Below are 18,949 nucleotides of genomic sequence, written 5' to 3' on the forward strand. Positions count from 1 at the left end.
CTTGGTCCACAATTATCTCCGCACCATCTCTCTCCTGTTGTATGTCTCCTCATGCTGCACCTTCATGTGTTCTTTCCTCAGATGTGTTCCTACCAGCTGCTTCCTTATTTCCACCTCGAGTTTTGTTATCCAAATTTGCAAATTTAAGAGAAATCCTCAAAAGTTTTCCTGCTTGAAATCTTCTTACAACCTGCTGTCCCATTGCCATCATTTAAATGTGTTCTGTTTCATTTGTGTTTTGTATTTTTTTTTTACTTCATATTGCCATGACAACATAAAACTGAGCATTATGGTATATTAAATCAGGGAGGTCTGTCATACTGCAGGAGACTTTTTTTATGCTCTTTACATACACAAATTAAAAGTTTGTCAAGCCAAATCAATTCTACAATGTTTTTCTTTGATTTTTGATGAACACCTGTCTGTGCTCATTTTTACTGTGTACATTTCATGTTGACATCCCCCAGGACAACATCACAAAACCTGTTTTATTGTGAATGCTTATGTGTGATGGCTCTTAGACATCTTCCAGGTTTTGGTGGCTACTTGTATTAGGGAGTGGCTTATTTAGAGCAATATTTGTCACCGTGCTTAGTTACCCCACTGAGATTATATATGGACCTCAGGAACCTCAGTTTCTATCGCTCATTCTTCCAGGTCATTTGGGATTATTTGATTTTTATTTGCTTTATACACCCAGTGAAAGAGAGAGAGAGAGGAATTGGTAAATTCTTAAAGTTACAGATTTAGGGGTCTTCACCCAGGACTTGGTCAACAATTGAATGACTCTATAAAATATATTGAGTGCTTGGATGCTAGTGAAGCTCTGAGGTGTGCTGGATTTGTCAATAGAAATAAGTCATCTGACTGGCAGAGAGAATGTCGAGACTCAGGAGGACAGTTCATCCTTAATCTTATTCAGCTCGTTTTAGAACTGAAGAAGCTTCTTGGATGAGAGGTGAAATGTCTTCATGAAAAACGTCCACGCGCTTTCTTTCCAAGCTCTTTGGAACAGACAGCTTATTGTAAGTATCTTCTAAACAGCTTTGCACTGATAAATGTTTCTGTAGATTAATGTAGAAATACATTAAAGCATCATAGTTAAGCTTACAGGGGAAAGAGGCACATAAACTCTGACTATCTTGCACTGCCCTCTGCTGGGAGTGACTGAAAACACTTTTACTGACGGTTGGATCAACATCCTGAGTTTAGTGCCAAATGCACCATTAAATAGGGAACGTCTATAGAAGAAGATCATTGAGTGAAAGTACACTGACAACAATAACCTTCATTATATTTTCAGCTGATTCAAATGGCTAAATGACCTCCTCAACATGTCTTGAAGTTCTCCAGAGGCCTGGTAATGAACTAATCATTTGATTCAGCTGTGCTGACCCAGGGTGAGATCTAAAACTTGCAGGACACCGGCCCTTGAGGCCTGGAGTTGCCCACCCCTGATATAAAGTGTTAGTACTTTAAGTGCTTACAGAGATTTGTGTGATAGTAGTATTTACTTATCTGAGATTGTATGTCTCGTTACATAAATGTTACCTCCTAGATTTTGGTGCTTTTTAATACATCCATGCAGCATAATGTGCTACAGTCATATTTGTTATATTTTAACATGTGCTATACACAACTCAGATGTTTTTGACTGAGGATGCACATAATAACATAATCAATGATATAGTTACATACTATGGTTCATCTTTACATCCTGAAACATTGTTTCTGTGTGAGGAAATCCCAGCAGCATGCAGTATATTTTTTTGATTACTTTGGTACATCCAAATATATTTTATGAAGATAAAAAATAACAGATGAGACTTTTTTTTTTAAGTTTATTTTTTGTGTCTTTAGACCAATATGGGGACATATTTCAGTTCACATGTTTGCCTCAGTTAAGACATATTATAAAAACAAATTGCCATTTTTTGTTAGTTTGGTGAGGGCACCAGGCGTGCCACTGTGCCAGACTCCAATGCAGCATCAACATGTTTCTGCTGGTCATCTAACAAGATGTGAGGCCTGATCTTCACAGATCAGTTTCACAGATTAGATCTCATTGGGGAGTGAGCAGGAATGTATCAGGCTCACTTAAAAGAGCAAAGATTATCTCAATGTAATCGCTTCCATTTAGGATTATTTCAATAGAAAGAGCTGAGACCTTTAACAACTACTATCTAAAGCATCCTCCTGAGGTCGTACCTACATGTATGTCTCAGTGGTAGATGTCAAATCACATTGAACATATCAAACCTCTAAGAGACATGCCTAATTGAATTAGTAGTAAATGATATATCATTAACTCATCATGTTCTTTGATTGCTTTCTTCAGTGAGTCTGATGAACTGTTGTTGATAAACTTAAAGAGCTTCTCACTTTCAGGGTAATGTTTTTAAGTTTAGCATTCACAGCCTGCAGAGCCTTAAATTTGAGTGAGAAATCAAACTTGAGTGAGTGTTAAATAACAGTATGAAGGCAGCATTTATGTGCAGGATTCTGTGCTGCTATATTCTCACTGACAACCACTGCATGCTCTTGAGTTTATGCATGTGTTGTGCATGTGTCCTGTCATGATCTCTAGTGCTGCCATTTTGTAGAATTTCCTGCTGTCGTCATTGCAGTGGTGTGACAATCTTTGAACAACTACAAGAACCATTTCTTATGAACTGAAACTTTTGTGCAACAAAATAAATACACAACAACCAAAGTGCTTGTTTAAATCAGGTCACCTAAGACATTTCTTGTAAGGCAATAAAGACGTTTCTGTTCTGGTCTCCATGAAATGTTCCAGTTGTGACTGAAAAAAAAACAACCTTAAAATGCTGCTGAGAACACAGTAACTAGGACACTGCTTGTAAGTTGCACAGATATAAATTGCTGCATTTGAGTGAAAATAAAAAGCCAGCAGTTTCAAAAATGTTGGTGTCTGACTCCACCTGCAGACAAGAGTGAGAACTTTTTGGCCTCTAATTATTTTAAATGTGTAATTTATTTTCTCTGAGGAAGGTCAGAGGTTTAAAGAAGTGCAGTATATCTGCCGTCCTTACAGATCTGCCAGTGATCTTTTTTGCTCCCACACATAATACAGAAACATTTTCAGTGACCCAAGTAACGTTTATATATGCTCCCTGTGATAAGGTTGTTCTTGTTTGTTTTCATATTAAGCAAGTGATTTAACATAAGGATTAAAACAGAAAGAAAAACCTTTGAAATAATCCATGTGTAAAATCCGTAATAAAGATGGCATTAAATAAATGAGTAAATATGTCAAACCCCTGAGATCCAACCTCACAATCACTTGTTCCATGATGACTAAAGAAAGTTTATTTACATCACAGACCCAGTGACGCCCATTCAGTTACATTTCCCACGAAATAACAGCTGATCCTCACCCTTCTGTTTAAGACACAGTCCAGGTTTAGGCTCCTGATCCTGAGTGCAACAATGAGTCTGTGTGAGTACAGCTGCCTTTTTCAAATCATCTCTACATCATATAAGTTCATGATTGTAGCATCACTGAAAATGTCTAAATAGTTCAGGCTGAGCTTTGGTAAGATGTTTTTTTTTTCCCTTTCTTTCTTATGTTTCAGTGACAGGCTTAGCGATCGCAATCGGAGCAGGTAACAAACCTCTTTGTTTATTGATGTATTTTTACATCTAACACTCATAGGTGAAGTCACACATATCATACATGTATTCATTTTAAAACATCCTGATGATCAGTAACCAGGTTTTTCTTCCTGTTGTCAGGTGGAGCAGTGGTCTCTGCTCCTATTGTCCTGGGGGCTGTAGGTTTCACCTCTGCTGGAATAGCAGTTGGTTCCTACGTTGCAAGCATGATGTCTGCAGCTGCTATAGCCAATGGAGGAGGAGTTAGTGCGGTGGCTGTTTTGCAGTCAGCAGGTAAAAATAAATAAATAAATATTTTACCAGTGATTACTCAAAAACCTTTATTATAAACCTGAAAGATCCCAGAAACAATAACATGTGACTGTGCTGCAGTGAGGATAATACGACGGACTATTAGCTGTTGGAGGATTGTTTGTTGCACTCATTTGACACCAGGAAATTATGATTATCAGAAAGAAAAAAATAATAATAAATGATATATTTACTGCTGCCAACTGGAAACAGCTGCCAGTAGTATCAGTGTCATGCTTCAGTAGGCTTAAATCTTAGTGCTGGTAATGCTGTGGTGTTTTATTACAAAACACATGAACACGGTCAAATTGTGCAACTTTAAATAAAGCCCTAATAATGAAAAGCATTTTAAAGTTGTGTTCTGGTTATTTTTATTATTTTGTTTATATTTTATTATTCTATTTATGTTATCTGAAAATACTAAGACATGTATCATTATTTTTATGTAATTCAGTCCCAAGGCTGACATAGGCTACTTGATTTCTATAACTGGCAGAAATAAAGCGATCACCAAAGCTTGAAGTGAAGTCAGACACACTGAGTGTCGCACATGATACAAATTCTACTTGTAAGCATAAATTATTTGGATTTATTTTCTCACTGCATTATTATACTGATAAGAAAGTGATATTTTGCCATCTGGTTATAAATAGATGGTCTGCTAAAAAACTGATTACAACTCGTTTAAACTATGGGTAATGACGTCGTTGCATTTAATCATGCAAATCTCTCATGATTGAAATCAACGCATTTTTTGTTTTATTTTATTTTATTTTTTATGTGTTACGAACTTGCATGTCCATGTGTTTGTTTGTGCAGGTGTTGTGTCTTTTTATGTTAATTTAGCTGTGCCAGGGCCCTGCTCCGATTGGTGCGTGGATACACTGCCCCGGCGTGACTGGTTCCAGCTGGAGGATCCGCCCATTAAAAGGAGGCTGGAGTGCTACAGCGGGAGAGGTCCTCTATGGGCTCAAAATGTGGTCATAAATATTTTGTACTTGTAAAAAAGATTTGTATGTGTAAAAAAGATTTGTGTGTGCGTAAAAAAGATTTGTGTGTGCGTAAAAAAGATTTGTGTGTGGACTTATAAAAAAAACCCTTCAAGTTACAAGTACGGATTTTGACCCTATTTTTCTTCCTTTCATCTGATTGGTCAATGTCATGTCAATCACAAATGTAACAATCCAATCAGAGAACAGATGGGTTTGGCTGTCGAGGGGCGCTTTTTTTGAACTGCAGGTCTTTGAAGGGAATAAATGCCCTTTTACATGCCAACCCAGCGTTTTCCTTCATCACCACGAAGGAAAACAGTCTGTGGTCGTCCGAGTTTGGTGATTTTTGTGTCACAGGTCTACGTGTTTAATATAGGGACTTCCACAGCCTTTTCAACAGCGCTGCGGACCGCGGGGTGGGGGCGGGCAGTGTTTTGGAAATGACAGTCTTCATTACAAAGCTTTCTTCGTTATGAATTAGCATACATGTTTTTATTGAACATTTGAAGAACCAGCAAAAAAACCCAAACTCTTGTAGAGGACATAAAGTCAGAGATAGAAAAGACAAGGAGCAGGTGCATCTAGTACAGGTAGAGCTGCTGCAAAAACCCACAGAGCCCAGCAGCCAGCGTAACAAATTCTGGATCCTTTGCTTTTAGTTAGCAGTTAGCATTAGCAGCACATCCTGCGTCCGATGTGAAAGGACTTTTATGCTGCGCACTGTGACTCACAGCAGTGGTCCTGGGTCAGCCCTGACTTTGTGTTAAACTAATCCTAAAGTAATAATGGTATTTCTAACCACTGATATACCACAACTTTTTCCTTTCAACAGCTACTGAAAGTTAGGGGACCTAGCTGCTATCGGATATTTATATAGCGATCCTCCAGCTTCAAACTGTATCACCCTTCAAGGACCTGCAGTTCAAAAAAGCGCCCCTCCGACAGCCAAACCCATCTGTTCTCTGATTGGATTGTTACATTTGTGATTGACATGACATTGACCAATCAGATGAAAGGAAGAAAAATAGGGTCAAAATCCGTACTTGTAACTTGCAGGGTTTTTTTTTCTAAGTCCACACACAAATCTTTTTACGCACACACAAATCTTTTTTACACATACAAATCTTTTTTACGCACACACAAATCTTTTTTACGCACACACAAATCTTTTTTACACGTACAAATCTTTTTTACGCACACACAAATTCTTTTTACACGTAAAAATCTTTTTTACGCACACACAAATCTTTTTTACACATACAAATCTTTTTTACACATACAAATCTTTTTTACAAGTACAAAATATTTATGACCACATTTTGAGCCCATAGTCCTCGCGTTTCTCCTCATCACCCAGCAGTATTCCTGTGGCAGCCGCTGGCTGCAGTGCGCTTGAAAGCTGTGGAAGTGGAGTGGGTAGGGGTGAGCTGCCGTTTCTTTTGATCACCCGTTTTCTCCTGTTTTGAGTTAGTTAAGGAGGTCAGACTCGGTCTTTATTTTTGACTTTGTTTTGGTAAGGTCAGGGGTGCAGGATTTGTGTAGATTTGTTTTGTTGATTGTTTTGGCCTTGGCTCACCCTGAAGTGTTGACACTTCCATTTTGGTTCCTTTATTTCACATTGTAAATAAATCACCTTGTATCTAACGGATTTGTTTCTTGTGGCTGCTTGGGTCTTGGGGGGGAAGCGAGTGCCTCACTCATGTTATGGCCTGGCCCTAGACGGGTCGTAACATATGCTATATAGAACTTTCCTGTCAGAAGCTACAGCCACAATGATACTGGTTTCTTTATTTATACACGTAACCCCTTCATAAATCCTAGTAGCAACATTTCCAAATAGATACAAAACACAAAAATACAGATACAGTTTGTGTTGCTCTCTGTCGCCCTCGGTTGTTCAGCTCTGAACATAAGGTTTTGTTACTGAGGAAAGGAAACCTTGCTTGCTATAAAAATCAGCCCATTTCAGAGCAGACGCAGGACAGAGGAGCAGTGGCAGCTGGACGTGTGGTGGCTGTTTTGCAGTCAGCAGGTAAGTTAATACTTAGATGTTTCATTAGGATTTTAACTTGTAACAAAGAAAAAGTTCATGAAAACATCATAATCTTAGATTAGATAATGACACTATGCTCTATCATTATAATAGTACATATAACAATGACATAATCAAAGATCTAATTAATGATAACAATAACTGTGAATAATGATGATGATAATGATTCAGTACACTGTGATTTCAGCAGGACTGAAGTGATATATATTTGTCATATATTTGCTTTATGCCAAAACTGGAAGCCTTGTTTTTCTTCTCAAGCTTGTTTTTATCATTGTGTTGTGTATATTAAAATTAAGTATTATGGTGCAAAGCGTTAAACCTCATGTGTATCATTAGTACAGCTAACTATGTTCATAACCATCAATACACGGTCACAAGGACAAGACATGGTTTAGTGTGCAAGTTCTTAAAGATGGACGTCTGATAGTCAGGTTTACGGGTGCAGTCAGAACTAAACATAATTGGCATCTCAGTTTTTCTCTCTTTTGGTTCACAGTTAAAAGGAAGACTGTCCATTTTAATGTGACCTCTCAGATTATCATCATCATATTACATGATTACTGGGAGACCAGGGTAATAACTAGAGATGGACCGATCCGATATCGGTCCGATACTGACCTAAATTACTGGATCGGATATCGGAGAAAAATAAAAAATGTAATCTGATCCATTAAATATCACGAAAGCACCTCACAAAACTTGCAACACGTCGTAACTCGCCTCAGAACGTTAGCACGTCGGAGCAGTATGCATCACGTGATAGAGCGGCTGTGGCATGCGGGACCTGTCGGTGCTCTGGATAGCATTTGGAGCCTCGCTAGCAGCCCGGCATTTCATCTCCGACAAAGTTATCCCAAGAGAAGTAAAGCAAGTGTGTAAGTCCATCTCTGAATGTTTGTAAAGCATTCCCGCGTTAAGCTTAACAAGCGATATATGGAGCGACTGCCTCTTCTTGCTGCTACTTCAATCATGAAACTGTTTAATGATCAGCTGATCGGCTTTTCTGTCGTGAGTCCATCTCTTTTGTTTGTTTTTGGCCCACTTCGCGCCAGAAAGAGGAAACCAGCAGCTGAACAACAGCAGCACGTTTAAGCTTGATCAGCTGTTGTTAGAATGTATTTAATATTACTTTCTACTCGAGGATCTTTTTCTACGTAGCTGACGGCTGGTAACTGTGCAGGGGCGGATCTAGCAAAGTTTAGCCAGGGGGGCCGATAGGGCATTAACAGGGAAAAGGGGGCACAAAGACATACTTTTCTTTCTTATTCTCATTTAAAATGTCTAGCTTTTAATAAATAATTATCTGACACCCAAAGTTTTAATTTGATGTAAAATGAATAGAAGTCCATTACTGTATATAGTGACTATTAAGTCTAATATATATACCCTAGTAAGCTATAGTACTTTTTCCTTTGGGAAGGTACCATCTGTGCAGTCTGCAATTTTGTTGAAGAAAGATGTTGAATCTATTTATTATTTCTTGAAAAATAATTGATTTCTGTGCATTTTTTTTCACACTGCATCAAATTAAGGTTGATTACGTCGATTAAGCATCATGAGGTGGAGCGTGAGGGGTGGTTCCCTATTTTTTATTTATTTATTTTTGTTGTTGCTGGGAGTTGGAACCCTATTAGTTAGGTTGCTTAATATGCTAAGTACTCTTTAAAATATCAGAATAGGGAGGATGGTGTAGGTTTAAGTTTATTAGATTGATCAGTATTGCTGAACTACGAAATATTTTTTTTTTGCATACAGGTATAACAGAATAGCTTTAGTGTAGTTGTTGTTTTAAACTTGAGTATGAACTTATACAAAATGCAGCAAGATATTTAAAAAACAGTTTTGTTGATTAAAAAACACTATATCGGATTCATATCGGTATCGGCAGATATCCAAATTTATGATATCGGTATCGGTATCGGACATAAAAAAGTGGTATCGTGCCATCTCTAGTAATAACAAAAAAAAATTTTGGTGGCTGCTAATGCTACTGCTCAGCATCCAAGTAGATACACCCATGGCATTACTTCACCTTGTTCTCAGTTTTCACATTCAACAGATTTTCAGAAAGCGTGGCCTCTGCCCCCACATTCAGGTAACTGAGATGCAAACTCCCCTTAGATTTTTAGTAGATACACCCATGGTATTTGAAACTCCTACATCACCTCATGGGTGACAATACCCTGTCAGCCTTTTATGGCTGATAGGACAAAAGGTATGGGGGTGGTGGTGTTTAAAAAAAAAACAAAAAAAACCCCTCTAGCCCTGTTTCCGAAGACTGTAACTGGGATTAAAATGGTAAATGGTAAATGGCCTGTATTTGTATAGCGATTAGTTCCTGATCTATGTTCTGTTAGCAGATTTGGGGGAGGAGTCAGAAATAAACCAGTGTAACAGGTCTGTAACAGTTTCTTCCTGATATTTCAGTCATAGAGATGACTGAGCATCTCAGTAACACTAAATCTGTTCATTTGTGTGGCATTTTCTACCAGCTGACTTGTTGATCAGTGTCCAAAACACATAATAAAAAAGAAAATTCTTAAATCAGGTTTTTGAGATTTGTCACAGGAGGAAACATTTGTAGGCCAGTGTTTATTCAGTGTGTTAACCTTCAAATCTCACAGTCACGTTACACACAGTTGAGAGCACCCAACCTGCTGCGGCTCCAGCACTGCCAAACCATCCAGTGACAGCCCATGGAAGACATGCTGCGCCTACAGTAAAATCACATTAGACACCATTAGCTGTTTGTTATACTTGTTCAACATGAGCAAAGCTTTTATTTTTCCATCTTCACCACCTGATACATAAATTATTTTAGTCGTGAACATTTATTTATAGAGACGTGTTCAATAAGAGCATTTTATATGTTTGACATGTACTTAGATAAACATCAAAAGCGAAGTGGACTAAAATATTACTATTAAGTATTACCTAAGAAAATATAAGAAAATGTCTGTTGTTTGTTTTGTTTTACATTGAGAGAGAGAGAGAGAAACATGACATCCAGCTCACCCCAGGACTGCAAGATTGCTATGAGACCTCCTGCACCAAAATATGCCATCAGGTTGGCAGCGATGGAGCCTGCTGCTATTCCAGCTGAAGTGAACCCCAGTGTAGGCAAATCGGCAGGGGTCAGAATCACAGTGGCAGCACCTCCTAGATAAAAATGTTATATGTCAAGATTTTCTATCAAATTATGTTGTGGTTAATGTGATGTCATACCTGTGATCGTAACGACTGCCTTACCTGTCAAAGAAATATAAAAAGAAAAGAAAATGTTGTAATGAGTAAGTAATAATTATTCAAACACAATTATATGAAGGGATAACACCATTATAAGAATATATAGACTCACATATCTCTACCAAGTCGACATCCATGTTTTCAATAATAACTCAGATGACACCAAGAGCTCAAGTGTAGATATGGAAATGTGTTTCAACCTGAACTGTGCCTGCCACATGCCCCATTTCACGTGACAAAACCAGTTTAAACTCCACCTTGTTTATACATCATCAAACTTTCAACTACCTTCAGATAAAGAAAACGTTCCATAAGGAGTGGTGTGTTAGTGGAAAAAGTGCCTCTAGATGATACAACAAAAATGCAGCATGAAGCAAAGTTGGACTAATTGTTATTTTTAAATTAATCTATGACATAAAAAACAGTTTTTATGAATGCATCTTTAACATTTTTCATAACAACCTTAAAACCAGAATAGAGGTATGACTCAAGAAGTGACAGTTTGTTATTATTAAGCAATCTATCATTTCTTTATTTTGTGCTTCACAGGTGTTTCATACCTGATGTTGCTTAGCATGCAATAACTCGAGCTCCTCAGAGTACAGTATTCTTGCATCCCTGCTTACAAAACTGTGAGTCTTTGTACACAGTTTTGTAGGGAAACTAAACATCCTCAGTAAACATCAACACAAGGTGTTTTTTTCTTAGCTGAACTGTGGCACAGCAGTCAACTTCAGGTGAAAGACCCCGGAGTACACTTGAAATCACAATGAACGCACAGTAAAGTGACTGTAAAATTATGATATTATTTTATGCCATGTTATACCCCTAATTAAAGATTGTGAATTATGTAGTTTTAGTTTGCATTATTCTCCTGAATTAGAAGAAGCTGATAACTATTGCATTAGTTAAACTGATTTGCATTACATTAAATTGCTGACTTGTTGTGAATGAATGATATTGTTTTATGATGCATTATATTGCTGAGTTATAAGAAATACTGTTCGCAGAAGGTTATTGTCTAATTTGTCTGAGTAGAAGAGAACAGAGTGTGCTGGAGTTTTCTGCCCCATTTCAGCAGGAGCAGATAAACAGGGAGCCAAGGTCGTAGCTTAGGCGCTGTGTGAGAGAGAGCATGTGAATGTTTAGGCTTTTTATGATAAGGTGGAGGCACCAGAGGTTATAAAAGTTTGAGCAATGCTCCACCATTTTGAGATTTTGAGGCTGTCTGCATCAGTGTCCATCTCCCACGTGTGTGATCATTAAATCATCGTTTGACTCAACCCAGCCGGACCAGTGTTGTTATTGTGGTTTTTTCTCTTGTCTCCATCCCCAATATTTTGAACCTTAACAGCTTGGGGGCTCGTCCTGTGGTATTGGGGTGGAATTTAAAAGTTTGGACGGTCCGAGGTTGTCGAACGGACAGGCACGAGCCAGTGGTCTGATTTGAGTGGACAAAAGCCGGCTTATCTAAAGGTAAGGCACTACCTGTTGAATTATTTCCAAAATGTGCCAAATTGGATATGACTAAATTAAAGTCTACTCACTGAAATTACTGGTAGAGTGTCTGTTTTGATTTTGATGAGAATCACCGTGTGTTATGCAGCTAAAGTTGCTTAAGAATGTTTAATGAACTTGAAGAAATATGAAACTGTTCTGGAGGTAACAGATATAATGTTGGGTTTGAGTCCCTGGATATTGAGCTGAAGGCTCAGGTAGTTTGGTAGGGAAATTAGGACAGAAACTGTTCTGGAGGAAACAGAGACTGGTTAATAGTTTTACAAATTAGGTCAGAAACTGTTCTGGAGGTAACAGATACTGTTTAATTGATATGTTAAAATTTGTCAAAATTGTTTAGGTGAAAATTGTTATAGGACGGCACTGGAAGATGCTAAGAAGCACATAGCCCGGAGGTTACGCTCCCTCCTGGCCGTGGACGCGCGGTCTTGACCTGTCGGCGAACAGGGGTAGTTCAGTTTGGCTTTAACTGTGGGGTACAGGGCATCCCGAAATAAGCTAGGAGTTAGAATCTCCTCACCGTTTAAATGGTGTGATGTGCTTTTTTGGACACAGTTAAATTGAGTTAGGGATTTTAGAAATCAGGCCATAGGCTGTTCTGGAGGAAACAGATACTGGTTAATTGATTACAAAAAAGTGAAGCTTTCTTCGGTTGGACCCGTTAACTTAAATTTGTCGAAATTTGTTAGGTGCTGAATCTGTCAGGCCTGTCAGTGATTGTAAATATAAGACGTCTTTGTAATATAAAATAGAAGAGTTTTGTCTGAGCTTTGTGTGACCCTGTGTGTGACGACAGCGCACTGCAGCGCTGCGAGCTATTTTTAGACGGTGTGTGAACATGCAAATGAGCTGTGACGCGCACAGAGGACTTTGCTTCCTGTTTAGCGTGTTTTTGAGTTTTATAATTTTGATTTGCAAACAATGATACATGCCTGTAAGTAAAATGCTGATTTTGCTGATTATGATACTACAAATAAGGTGCTGAATGACTAGGGTGTGAATGATGTTGGGTTTTAAAGCTGAAACTCAGAGAGGAGTGTGTTGGGAGACTGGCATGTAGTCTGCAGTGCAAAGGTGGGCGTGTTGCCTGCTAGTCTATTTAACAGTGATGAAAATGATATTGAATAAATCTCTCAGTGTGTTGATACAGGTGGCTATGGGGCTGGACCAACTGCCCCCACAAGCACGGCGGCCGAAGCAAAATTATAGTAATGGACACAAAATCAGCAAGAATCAGCAGCTGTGGAAAAGACAGCAGCTAGCAGAGAATTAAAGGAGAAATTAAGAGAAGTCTTACACATAAAATTGCGGCCAACAGACTTGTGGAGGTTGGGAAGGCGCCTGGAGCATCACAACAAGCAGGTGAAACAAAAACACACACAAGCAGAGAAATGTGAGAGAGAGGCACGTGCTAGAGAAACGCCTCGTTTGAGAAAAAAAGTTAAATTAACCCACCTACAAACGCACATACACGCAATGAAGAAACAGCTTACACCCATGAACACGTGAAGATTTTCCAGCAAGTTTAAAGCAGTGAAACTTAACATACACCCGCCGTTACACAATAAAGTTTATCCACTACTAACAAATAAACCCTCTGGGTTGCAGGACAACAACTTAACTTCAAAAAAAAAAAAAAAAAAATCACAACCAGTGATTACACGACAAATTTAGTGGTTAATAAAAGTCAAACTGTGACATGTTTTCTTCTGATTGATTAATACAAGTGATTACTGAATGAAAGAAAATTCCATTTTTGTGCTTTAAACATGATCTTAAGAATTTTAACATGTACCTGTGTTGTCCTGTCAGCTTGGTGAGTTATGAGAGGATTATATGGTGAGAAAAAAAAAAAAAAAAAAAGGGGGAGAGAAGGCTGACACAGGGCCTGGTCCCGTTGTTTTTCCCCTCTCTGAGTAACACAGCCAATACAACATGATTTTCCTGTTCGTTTGTTTTTGTTTTTGTTTTGTTTTGTTTTTTCTCTTTATGCTTGATTACAGGCTGCTTTGTCGGCCCGGAAAAGCCGAGGCTGACCCTGGACTCCTGCTCTCCCCTCTACCATCTTTGCTCTCTCCTCTACCATCTTTGATGTGACCCTGACTAAATGCTAAAGCAGCTGAACCCGCAACAACAACTTGAAAATGTCAACAGTGCTGCAGGAAAATGATCTCATGCAGCAGAGACGGAGAGCGGTAATCCAAGGCCCGTTTCACTACACGGGGAGATTTCTGTCAGCGTCTTTTCTTTCTGAGAAGATTGAGAAAGGCCCGGCTCCCACCACCGATTCTGACCACCTTATATAAAGGAACTATTGAGAGCATCCTGAGCAGCTATATCACTGTCTGGTTCGGGAACAGCACCATGCCGGACAGACAAGCACTACAGAGGGTTGTGCAATCAGCTGAGCGCACCATCCGCTCCGAGCACCCTGACCTGCACTCAATCTACAGCAGGCGGTGCTGGACCAAGACCAGGAAGATCGTGAAAGACCTCAGCCATCCCAACAACAGACTGTTCTCTCTGTTGCTGTGTACGTGACAAATAAACATCTGGGTTTGGAAAACGAGGCACTCGCAAAGCCACCAGCATTGTGCCTGATTGGACACACCCCTCTCACACACTCTTTACATTCTTGCCATATGGAAAAAGACAGCTTCAGCTGACAGAGCTGTGACGAGACGCCCATCAAGCCCAGATGAAAAGTGAGGCCGAGCAAAACCATGCTGACCTTAACCACTCTGCATTAAAACTGTGCAGGACAGTGACGGACCAACAATGACCATCGGGCAGCAAAAAGGGCGTGCCAGGGACAGGAGGAGTAACTGAGGTCACCTCAGAATGGACAAAACACCAGGAGAAAATAAGCTGAAGGCACAGGTGTCGGGGCTCGGCCAGGAGCTGACCTCTGAGAAGAGCCGAACAGCAGAGCCGCAAAAGGCCGTGGAGCAAAGCAAGGAAAACATCAATGGACTTAAATCTGATTTCTACGGAAAAGACTCTGAGGTTTCTGCCCTCAATAAGACCTCGAGGCATCAGAGCAGAAACTGAGCATGGCCCAGGAGGAGCTAGCTGAAAATCGAACCCATCAGGCTTGGAGTCCAAGACACCGGACTTGAAATCAGGCCGGAGCATCCTGGAGCTAGATGAGCAGTGTGATTTGTCCGGTCTGCTATGGAGCGAACGTTAGGGGGATGGCTTCCTGTCGCCTCTGCCGTCCTCCGATCGCTCAGCGTCCTGGGCTGCCCAGCTCTGGACTGAACGCTCGGGCCGAGACACCCAAACAACCATGGACTCCATTCCCGTGGAATGGGACCACGACTACGACCTCAGCCGTGGGCTTGAGAGTGCAAGAAGGGATCCCAGAGAGCCTTGAGGCCTGTGTAAAACTAACAGAACAAAGATTGAGGTCTTCCACTGGGGAGGTGGAAGCTGCAGACTCTCCTATACACCTTCTGGATGTCAGCCGTTCCACCTGCAAACAAACGGACAGCAGTCGCACTTCTGCAAGCAACAAACGGACATCCAGACAATTGAGCTGCGTATCAAAACCCTGAAGGAAGACCGAAGCAAAAGGGTCAAGTTAAGGAGGAGCGAAATAAGGAGAAGATGCTGGACACTGGAGAAAAGGACTGCCTCAATTGGGGCCAGAACCAGTATGGACAGAACTCTGAGCAGCAGCACCAATGGATGCAAACAGACTGAAAAGGAGGAGGGCAGGACCCAGGGCACGCTTCAGGCCGTGGTTTACCCAGAACACTACAACAGGAAAGTGATGAACACAAACACCCACACAAACACACACATCTACATGCACCGACTCAGAGTGAAAAGAAACATACATATGAACATATGCACTCGTTGATTGAGGGAGAAATGACACACACACACACAAATTAAAATGTTGATTCAATGAACTGAGAAGTGATCCACACACACACACGCTGATGCAATGAAGAATGCTTTACTAACAAATGCTGCACACAAACATCCAAATACGGAGTTGGTTACAACAGCAAGAACTGATTGATTATTTATTGCTTAAATGTATTTCATGCCACGCAGAGGGCATTTGTGTAGATTTAGAGGACATGGTCTGAAGCACTTTGATAATGAAAACAATGTCTGTGCGTGATGTCTGTTTATGGCTCAAAGCCTCCACTGAATTGTTTACTGTGCTTCACACAGTCTAACAAGGAGCAGTGGTACAGAGCGAAAATGATGAATGAATGGTGTGAGTTTTATTTCGAAGAGATTATGAAAAGGTTGTGTTGATTCAACTTAGTTGTCTACGTTTTTGCCAAGGTAAAGAGTTGGGGTGTAACTAGTGTCCACTATTGAGTCAAGTAAATCCAACATGTTTTGTTGGTGCAAAAAGGAGTTTTGGTTGATCTTTGGGTTTTGTTTGACACTAGGTTGATTCTATCAGTGAGGTTTGGATTGTTCTCTTTCTCTAAAAGAGAGAAAGATGGTTTGAACTTTGGACATGTTTGCAATGGGCCCCAGTATCTGTTATTATATGAGTGTTTTATTGTTTACGTTTGTTTTTCTTTTGTTACAGTGCACTGAGATAAGAACATCAGAGAGGTGTGATCCACCGGTGGTGACATTTTGGTATTTTGTGAGTTGCTGATTTAACAAATCAGCTCTTTAATCCAGGCCTGAGAGATTGAACTTTAAAGCGCTATAAAATATTCTTATTGAAAACAGTCGCAAAGTATTTTTTCTCCATGATTATAATGAGCTTGGGAGAAAATTGACTTATATGGGACACTGATCCTGAAGCCTAAAAGGATCGCAGCGAGTCAATCCAGTCCAAAGAAGGAAAACAAACAAGGAGCTGTTTCCTTTAAAATGATGACGTCATCTTGCTGGTGATGGAGCCTCGAATAGGCTGCGCGTGAGACTCCATTATCAGCAACTTTTGGTATGAATGTGTGTGGATGTATGCATATGACTGACGACTAAAAGTCATGGACTGACGACTAAAAGTTTAACTGACTTGATACTGAGACAAAAACGGTGCTGACTTTAGGATTATTGAATGTCCACAGACAATTCACCCAGCCTGTAAAAGAAGGGTGGATGTTTTGTTTTGCTTTGTTTTGTCTGCAAGAACAGAAGAATGACAGAGACTAAAGAGCTGTAGCTTCACAGCAGTGTGAACTGCAGACTGAACCCTTTGGTTGCTAATTTTGAGCTACTGATGTTTGCATTAAGGAAATTGTGTTTTAGTAGCTGTGTTTAATTAAGGTATTACATTATATTGTTGGGAATATTAAATGCTAAGTGAAGAAAAGGTTTGATCCCACTTATGACTGAGCATGTTATTATTAACCATAGTGGGTCACTATAGAGAGTCAATTAATTTTAGAAAAAAAACAAACAAACAAAAAACCCTCCACCGAGGTCTATGAATAAGAGGGGAATGATAGACAGCCACACTCAAAATGGAGATATGTAATGATAAACACTGGTCCCCGTCTTTTGGGCGCTCTCTTGAAGTAGTCAACAATTTAAAAGTAAGATAAAATAACAGGGGCATGTGCTGAGGGGTGGTGCTGCACAAGAACAAGAGTAAAATAAAGAAAATATTGTTTTTAGAAGTGCAAATTAAAATGTACCATTACACTCAGAGGATCAATATGAAGCTTGATATTTGTTAATTTTGAATGAAGTACATGACTGGTGACTGTTCTGTCCTGAGCTTTTTGTTTTTACAGCACCCGCTTGATCACACCAACAGTTTCTCGCCACCGAAGAGGGGTACTTGCAAAAATAAAGAACGGGGAGGAATATCATCAAAACTGGAAACAGGTAATCCCCAAAGGGGGTGATAATGCCAATAACTTTCACTATGGTCAAATTCTCAAAATTTGACCCTCAAAAATTCTTTCAAATCATTTAGACACAAAGTGGAGATTTAGATACATATAATGTCGTAAACCACATAAGCATGAAGTATTTGATTCAATAACATGGTGAAATAACAAGCAGCAAAAGGTTGATCATGTTAATGGTGTTTATTCAAGGGTGCAGAGGAGATTATTATTATTAAAGACAACAAATGAAATAACGAAAAGTAGAAGTGGAAAAATTGCAGTTAACGGTAATAAAATAAAAAAAAAAAGAAATACTAACTAAAACTGTACTGAATGTTCACAAAACTAACTAAAATTAACTAGATTTATAGCAAAATGTGTTTGGTTGCATTGATGTGTGCGTGCCCTGCTATAGTGAAATTAAGGTAGTACGTTAGTCGAGTCGTCTGTGTTGCCTGCTCCGTTCACGCGCAGAATCAGGTCAGGAACAAGTCGGGAGACAGCGCCAGAATAGAATTTGGAGGATGAATTTTAATATGACTGTTTTGTAGACATAACAAGAGTCTTGTAGTGGAGAGGCACATTGATGTCCTCCTGAGACCCAGAGAATAAGAAAAAAACAGGGAGAAAATATTTTCGTTTTTTTCTTTTTTCTTTTTTTTTTTCTTTTTTCTTTTAAATGAATCAAGTGTTATTAAAATAACAATCTCATAAGATGAAAGATCAGGGACCAACCAGAAGTCACTGACACTTCACTAGCTTGTAAACTATTGGTTTTAGAATAGTTGATGGCACTGAACTGTCTAATTTCACAAAAGTCCAATTTATTTTAGGATATCTGAGGATCAAGTACTGATTTTATTTGGAGACACAAAGGAACATTGGCACTGTCCCTCATCTCACATCTGTTTCATTGTGGTACCAATCATTCTACAACTGAAAGCCTTGGACTGCTAACCATTTCAGGCAAGTGGATGTGAACCATATTTTTGCTAGACTCTCATCAGATTGGGGCTTCTTTAGTTGATCTTTGGAGAGAGTCTCATTACTGGTATTATTCAGGTCTTGTTCACATGGTTTCCCAGGTTTCTCAGCCAAGAGGAGCTGTAAACCCCAAGTACTGTGAGTTCTTTTTCACACATTGAGATCACTTGATAACTCTCAGCACGACGGTGATCTCGTAGAAACAATTAGGTGATTATGGATTCAACTATAATTGCGACATATTTTTTTACTTTACTGGAAAAGATTTCTGCATTTTTACCCCATGATTTTATTTTTTTAACTCCAAAATCAAAATTCCAGATTCTAACTACATGTCTGTTTTGACACCAGATACGGACGACAGATTTACAGCGGTGGCCCTTGTGGTCTTTTCATCTCTTTTT

The 18,949-nt window shown here is 39.4% G+C and overlaps 2 long non-coding RNA genes across 2 annotated transcripts; one reads left to right on the forward strand and one right to left on the reverse strand.

The window, feature by feature from the left end:
* Nucleotides 1–3,411: 3,411 nt before the first annotated feature.
* LOC113011664 (uncharacterized) lies at nt 3,412–3,815 on the forward strand. Its single transcript, XR_003270598.1, has 3 exons — nt 3,412–3,460; nt 3,597–3,626; nt 3,757–3,815. It is a non-coding gene; the product is annotated as an uncharacterized LOC113011664 (long non-coding RNA).
* Nucleotides 3,816–10,007: 6,192 nt separating this feature from the next.
* LOC113012731 (uncharacterized) lies at nt 10,008–10,441 on the reverse strand. The gene is made up of 3 exons (XR_003270731.1): nt 10,334–10,441; nt 10,201–10,224; nt 10,008–10,134 (listed from the first exon to the last, which is right to left on the reverse strand). It is a non-coding gene; the product is annotated as an uncharacterized LOC113012731 (long non-coding RNA).
* Nucleotides 10,442–18,949: the final 8,508 nt, after the last annotated feature.

This window comes from Astatotilapia calliptera, chromosome 19 (genome assembly GCF_900246225.1).
Source record: "Astatotilapia calliptera chromosome 19, fAstCal1.2, whole genome shotgun sequence".
Lineage (NCBI taxonomy): Eukaryota > Metazoa > Chordata > Actinopteri > Cichliformes > Cichlidae > Astatotilapia > Astatotilapia calliptera.